We start from the raw sequence: 8150 nt of genomic DNA on the forward strand, positions 1-8150 counted from the left end.
CCAAGGAAGATGTTGAAAGAAAACTACAGAGCCTCGAGAAAAAACTTGAATCCGATGGGAAACAACTTCAAAAGGTTGAGAAAAAGTTGCTAATTGCAGAGAAAGAACTAACCAACGCTCAAGATGTTTTGACCACTGTATGCTCGCCGGAAGATAATCTAAATTATGTGAACCATGGAAAATCGCTGGACGCAGTAAGTAGCAGTCAGTGGTCACGAAAAATAAACATTCTCAAAAGCAACATTAAAGACGCTTTGTGGTTTTCCGAGTCGTACCAACTTCAACCAACCAATGTAATTTTTCACGATTCACTCGGAATTTCTGTTAATCTTGAACTTGGAACAAACAACAAAGATATGGAAAAAATGAAAGTTTCTTTTTATTATGGACAGGTTTAAAATAAGTGACCAGGCGTAACATGAAGTAGCTACGATTTCAGATACCCTTCCGAAGCTACATTCAATTATAGATGTTAGGGATAATATGAACAATAATTTAGAAATTTGTAGAACACCTGGCAACACACCTGGAGCATATGTTAGTTTACGAACTTAACTCAGAAAAATAATGGAAAAACGATCGAATATCCCAGAGAATATTAAGATAAAGAAATCAGGAGATGGTACCAAAGTAAGCCGAATTTCAAACTATGTTGTGATATCTTTTTCCCTTTTAGACCAATCAGCAAAACTGTCAAGTAATGAGCAAGTCGTTCTAGCTATTGTTAAAATATAACCAGGAAAATTTGGACTATTTGCGATTAGAAATAAATCCAGTTCAGACAATATATTTTAAGTGCTATAGTGACAATTTATTAATTCGTTTATTAAACCTTTTATATTTTTTTGTGTCTAATTAATTCTATTGTTCAATATATGTTTGTCGTGATGGAAATCACTCCGACCATGACAAGTTAATCCGTTGGACACTAATCCTTTTCTATAGTAACTGTTTTTATATATGCTTTTGTATGTTATTTTGTAGTCAGTTTAGGTCTTAGGTCTGGTACTGTCCGGACCTTGCCAATAAAGTTCAAAGTATTGGTATTCCATCTTTGCATCACTATAACACGGAAAACGCCCGGTTATATATTGGTTGAGGTACCCGCGGCACGATCTTGAGCTAGTTCCCCCAAACTAGCAAATAAATAACTTCAGACGCAACAATATGGAAGGATCCTGGAATTACCAGCCTTGTAGAAATGGACATCCGTTTCCGTTGAGAAAAGCTGATGACTGTTTGGACTTTCTGTGCAAATATTGCGGTAAGACATTGAAGGTTTGCACATACCATCGGTGTTATGCAGCTAACGCTTAATGTTACAAGTGCAGACATCATGGACATTTTGCCCGTATGTGTAGTTTTCACGCTAAGTCATGTGAAAACCCAAAACCAAAGAAGAAGTCGAAATCTAAAATTCAGAGAGACTGAACGAATGAGGAAGTTTATTAAGAAGAAACAAATGTCTTAATTTCCATTTCAAGAACTCGGGGACAAGGAACTCTCCGTTTTTACGTGCTCAAAACAGGACGAATCCGCGAAACAGCACATTAACAAGTTAAAAGTGTCTAACCGAAACTTCATCAAAGAAATCGCTGAACTCAAGTGTGAAAATTCTAAATTGGATATTGTAGTGAAAGAAAACGTGATGTTAAGGAACTGTTAGGACAAATTGAATTCAGATCGTGTACAACATGTTAGGTTAATCCAAAAGATCGAACATAAGTTGGCCGAGCATACCAGTAGAACTGAAAATTTTGAGAGGGAAATAGTGCGGTTCAATGAGGAAAACCGTAATTTAACCAACACCAGACAACGCTTAACAATGGAGTTAAAATATTCTGACATGCAGTACAATCGCATCTTAAATGATATGGAAGACGAAATTCAGAGACTTAAGAAAGAGAACGTAAATAGTAGACACGAGATTCAACATCTAGACATAAAACATTCAAACCAAGATGTGCGTTAGACCCTTGCAATTTGCTCACGTGGCAATTCGCAGCAACGTCATCGGCGAGGAAGATACCCACGACGATAACAAAATTCATTCGGCAAACTCGAAGACCGAGTTAAGGCGGAGCAGTGGCGATTATAACCAGGAAGATTTGGACTATTTGCGATTAGAAATAAATCCAGTTCAGACAATATATTTTAAGTGCTATAGTGACAATTTATTAATCCGTTTATCAAACCTTTTACATTTCTTTGTGTCTAAATAATTCTATTGTTCAATATATGTTTGTCGTAATGGAAATCACTCTGACCATGACAAGTTAATCCGTCGGACACTAATCCTTTTCTATATAACTGTTTTTTATACATGCTTTTGTACGTTATTTTGTAGTCAGTGACTGTGAAATACGCAAATAACTACTAGCATCGTATATCAGAGATACGAAACTAAGTTTATTGTTAGGCTGTAGCTTTAAACAGGCGGCTTCGTAATCAGCTAAAATAAATAGCGACGAGTCCCGTTAGTATAGAAAGTCCCTGCTCTGGTTTAAGTTTTACGACCTTATGATGTTAGACAAGAATAACTCCTTATGAAAGTACTCAGTTTTTTAGTATCATAAGCTGAAGTGGACATTACGTTTGCCTTTTGGTTGTCATTCCAAATCAGTTTCTCATAGATTTTTTCATGCTTGAAGAGGAATATATTTTGCAGAGTTATTGTCTATGTAAAAAATTAAAAGTGAACTATTTACTTAAGATCTTTTTAGAAAATATGTAGCAGACGGTTTTAAATATAGTTGATTGTAAATTCAAACATCGATACAAAGGAACATCAAAATGATGTACACGTTATAGAGATCCCAGACCAACTATTGAAAAAGATGACATTTCCAATAATAATGGTCATGAACAAATTGTCAACAAAGAAGACGATCAGTGGAGTGAATATGATGAAATAGAGCAGGACAATCAACCACTTGGAGGCATGGACACTATACGACAATTATTATACTGATGACATCAACATATTTTAGCTGTGAACCTCGTGAAGGCAATCAACCAATCAGCATTTTCAGAGAAAATATTGAAGAACTTTATTTCCAACAATATTTTGAGGAGAAACATCCATCAAAGGCCGACAGGTTTGTGTCCAGTACAGTGATGTCTGAAAACTTGAAATTCGTCATAAGATATTGCATTGATTATTTCTAATTTGTTTTTTTAAAACCAAAAAACTTCAAGTAAAGTAGATAACATTAGTTACGCACTGTGCAATTGTCCTAATACGAGAATTTATCGGATGGATTTTATTGACCCGATAAATACCGTATTAGGACAATTGAACACTGTGTAACGAATTTATCCTGATTTTGTTATATTACATACTATTATATTTGAATTCAATATAATGACAATATCAACCAAATATATTTTAGATATTTAATCTAAAACTGTAAAAAATTAAAAATATTAGGACTAAATAGCAACTCATTTTTTTTAATTTTATTATGTCAATGGTATAAGGGAGATAATCATAATTGACGTAATAAATAAGGGAGATAATTCCTATTGACGTAATAAAAAATTGTACTGAAATTTATTAGGACAATATCAGCCAATCAAATTGCGAGAAATTACTCTAAATCAGGATAAAAGATAAAACGTGGCTATCTGTAATAATTTTACAAACAAACGATAAAACATTTACAGCAGGAGACTTTAAAAGCAGTGATACAGTTTACAAAATGGTTAAACTAGATGAAGGATATCGGATCAGAGGATCACACCCATATTGGGAAAATTTCAGGGCAGAAAGATCTTGACCTGATAAACAATTTCCACTATGTCAGCTTTGCTCTCAGTACTTTGGTTTCAGAGATATAAGCCAAAATCTCCATTTTACCCAAATGTTCTTTTTTCATCCATGGCGGCCATCTTAGTTGGTTGACCGGGTCATAGAACACATTTTTGTGATGATTGTGGCCAAGTTTGGTTAAATTTGTCCCACTAGTTTTACAGCGGAGAGGATTTTTCTAAAATATAGCGGACGGGGGACATCGGAAGACAACGATGAACGCCAAGTGATTAGAAAAAAAAGCAAAGAAAACAAATACTTTATTGAAATAAAACAAATGAAACAAGATCTGAGATCTGCTCAACTTTAGAATAAATGTGTCAAAACGACAACAACCCGACAAAAGAGCAGAAATCAACCAAAGGCCATTAATGGGTCTTCAAAACAGCGAGAAAAGACAACTTGTAGAATCTAAGCGTTGCGACAATTTTACCAACATAACGGAGCTTAGGGAAACCGATGAGAAACAAATTTATGAGCTAATTAAACGTCAATGGGGGACAATATTTATGTATCAACATCTATACCGAGATGTAATGACAAAAGGCATTACTTTTAGACAATAAATTCAAATTAAAAAAAATCCCACCGGATTTATCGTAAACAGATTTTTGCAGTGTAGTGAACTACTTTTGGGACAAATAATATCAAAGTTATAGAAACTTCTACCAGCTCTAACTCAAAATATGGATAATTCTTTTTGACACTTTTCGTACTACCTTTGACCTTTATTTTAATGGACCAAATCACTACTTGACATAAAGATTCAACAATCAAATGTGTTTAACATGTAATTTCATTCCCCTACTTGTTACATGTGATATTTCAAGTAGCTGATAAACAAAGGGGTTACTATTGAGCATCTTAAATATGGAGGTCAACCTGTTGTTAAAATTGTTGTTAAATTAGTAAAACTTTTAATTACAACACGTTATCCTTCTGTCATGGTATCATTTTGATCAGATTTTTTTTATTTTTGTGAAATTCTCAATTTCAGAAAAAAATAGAAAAGTTCTAAGTTTAAAGCAATTTATTTTTAATTCAATATTTTATTGCAAATTTGGACAGACATTTTAATAGCTTTAGTTTGGTTTTCACACAAACATATTTCCTTTCAGTAAGCCTTATTTGTTGTATAGAGATTACGTAAGAAGTTTTCGGACAATGGTCAGAATGTGTTGACAGATATGATTTTTAAAGTGAAGCCGACATGTAATAAGATGTATTTCGGATTATTTCTATTATTAATGTCCGGCTCAAATATGGTATAAAGTAAACATTGATAGCAAGATTACATAAATAATTAAGATATTTTTTAGTCATAAGTGTCACCTATCACCCCACCTATTTTCTGTCAATTAGACCAAAGTTGTCATGGTTTTTGATTAAACGTTAATTTTGATTGGAAAACCCGAAACAGTCCCCAAATTCGAATAAAAAAAAGTTTAATTCCAAAAAGCGTCACTTTTACATGCGCTCTTTGGAAATAAAGACATAAAACTATTTCAAGTTTTATTGAATATTGTTTTAGGCCTTGGCTCCAGACATCACAAGTCGTCAAGGTATAGACCCCGTTGGTATAAGACCAATTCCAAGCAAATACACATAAACTCTAATTCTGACAACTGTCTCGCAAATTACATGACAAACATGCTGGTCTTTATCGCATTATGGAAAAAGGTCCAAACTTTACATACAGATTGAAAGAAATATCAAATAATAAAGAACTAAAATCATTGATAAACGCCACAAATCTTAGGCGCTACTTTGATCCAAATATTCATCGCAAACGGTTTGAGGTACAACCACAACAAAGCAATGCACCAGATCAAAATGCAAATGTAGCTCCTCAAGCACAACCACAAGTGCAATAGGAACCAGAAAACACTACAGATAATGCAGAACCTCTTGAAGAACCGCCAAATGATAAGATACAACCTGAAAATGATGTTAACCTAGTAAATGATACAGAAAATCAAACAAATCAACCTCTTATTGAGAAACAATCATTTAATTTTCATCAAATTAAAAGAGGAAAATTTTGCAATGGTAAAAGGTACATGAGAGTAGAATGGCTTGATAAGATACGCACATGGGAACCAGATAGTAGTTTTGACCCTTCCATGTTAGAGGAAATAAATCTTAGATTTACCCTGAAAGGTAAAGAAAGAAATCTTTCTTGAAAAGAGTAAAATTTAAAGTAGTTTTGCTCATAGTACATGTAGTATTCATGCGTTAATTAAGACATAGTTTTTTTTTATCATTCAAATTAAGATTATTGATTTGAGTTTTTTAGTGCATATCACTTTATATTGCACAAGTCTGTAATCGTACAAGTTAGTACTCATAAATAAGTGAACTCATTAGCACTCATTATCTTAAATCCGTACTCAGTACCAAGTTACTTGACATCGAAGGAAAGTCCCATTGATAGTATTATTCAATTCACTGTAACTAGGCAGACGTTTGATTTTAATTGGTTTTATTTTGTAATGTAGAAAATTTGATGTGTTGATTTAAACCTAAACAGATTCTCTGTTGATCTATAGTGCTAGATTGTTTGTAAGGCCTGCATACTTTCACCCAAATTTCATCACATCTAAATTTCCCTTGTTTAATATATTTGTAGGTAAATGCATGGCTAGTGGGCATGGGATGATGTACTTTCTAATGGTGGTCCTGTGTTTTGTTCAAGTTGGCGCTGATTATACTGTAGACAAAGACATAATTCAAAGAATAAATTATGGGGTCAGCTTTAAAGATTAACTAATACAGGCAATATATTACGAAGCAATTTGGACCAGTTCCAAGCCGAAGTGCAAAGCCTTGTCATGGGCAGAGTCTCGACACTATAATTGCCAAAACAAACCCTAACACATGCACTTCATAAGGTTCAAGGTATATTAACACAATCTTACCCAGGATTTTATCTAACACATTTACATCCTTCTTTCTACTATACTAACCGTAACTTTATGTTTATGCGTAACCACTCTATCTTATACCTAACACTTAGACATGTTAGATTTCCAGTTTCATCACCTGCACAGCTCTTCAGCTTTTTAAAGTAATTTCTCTACCCGTTCCAGTATATAACACTCTAAAGCATGCAACTAAACTACTTGATTTACCAGATTTCTTTGCTCTTACCCACATGCATGATTATTACCTCCCTTTTTCTTCTACTCAATTAACGAATTGGCAGCATGAATTTTTTTGGAAAATCATTTAACACATGACATCACTGAATTGAGTTTCACATCACTATTGGTGTATCAAAGTGATACGCTTGCTATCAATTGACACAACAAGCAAAATCTCCTACCAGGATGCAAATTCCGAGTTGTCAATTTACCATGCAAGTGTTCACTATCCACAAAATCATTATATTTATCACCAAGATTATTCCAATGTTACAACAACACACAAGAAGTTTCAGTACAATACCCTGTAAATTTAGCATTGTTGCAAGAATATTTTAGTGATAAGCAATTATCCTCCACATCAGGAGATAAACAATTTTCCACACAAGTCCGTCCAGTTATCTGTACCAAATTTTAGTTAATATGGTCATATTATCAGTAATACGTTAGCTGCAGATCAACAGATGCATTTAAATTTAAAGAAAATGACTGCCACAGTCAGAAATGATTCTAAAATATTTAAAACGCTTAGTGAACCTTTGTTAGACGGTATTATATCCATTCAATCAGAATGGCCAGATTTAAATGCTATTCTTGTTATCACATCACTAAGTTTAGGATCATTTGCAATTATAATTTGTATATACTTGTTTTTAAAGTTTAGAAAGTTAGCCACAGCTATGTTTGTACTACAACAAGTCTCAAAAGTAAAATCTCAAGATATACCATCATTTATATATAAGAAACTCGAACCACCTACTACAAGTGCACCTAAACTCGAAACATTTTGTGCTACTCAGTTTTCTTGGCTACATGCCTCAGTCATTTCGGGTGTAATTGTACTCATATTTTTATCTGTACTGATTTGTTTTTTGTAGCGATCAAGAAAGTCCAAATGCACTACCATTTACATAGAGATTACATCAGGGGCTGACTGTGTTACAGTACGATTGCTTAGCTTATCTTTGTGTCCATCATATTACGACTTCAGTATGCCGTCTGTAGATGATGTATCAATTTCCGCAAAAAGTCACATCCCCCTGAGTATACACGCACTGCTCCTTCTGTATTAAGAAAAATAGAGCAAGACATAAGATCTGGTGAAAAAACTGCCATGGATGTTTAAAGAGAAAACATATCAAATGGTGAAGTTTCTGGTGAACACCAAGGAGTGTTAAATGCTAGAAATGTGAAAT

This window comes from Mytilus galloprovincialis, chromosome 11 (assembly GCF_965363235.1).
Source record: "Mytilus galloprovincialis chromosome 11, xbMytGall1.hap1.1, whole genome shotgun sequence".
In the NCBI taxonomy this organism is placed as follows: Eukaryota; Metazoa; Mollusca; class Bivalvia; order Mytilida; family Mytilidae; genus Mytilus; species Mytilus galloprovincialis.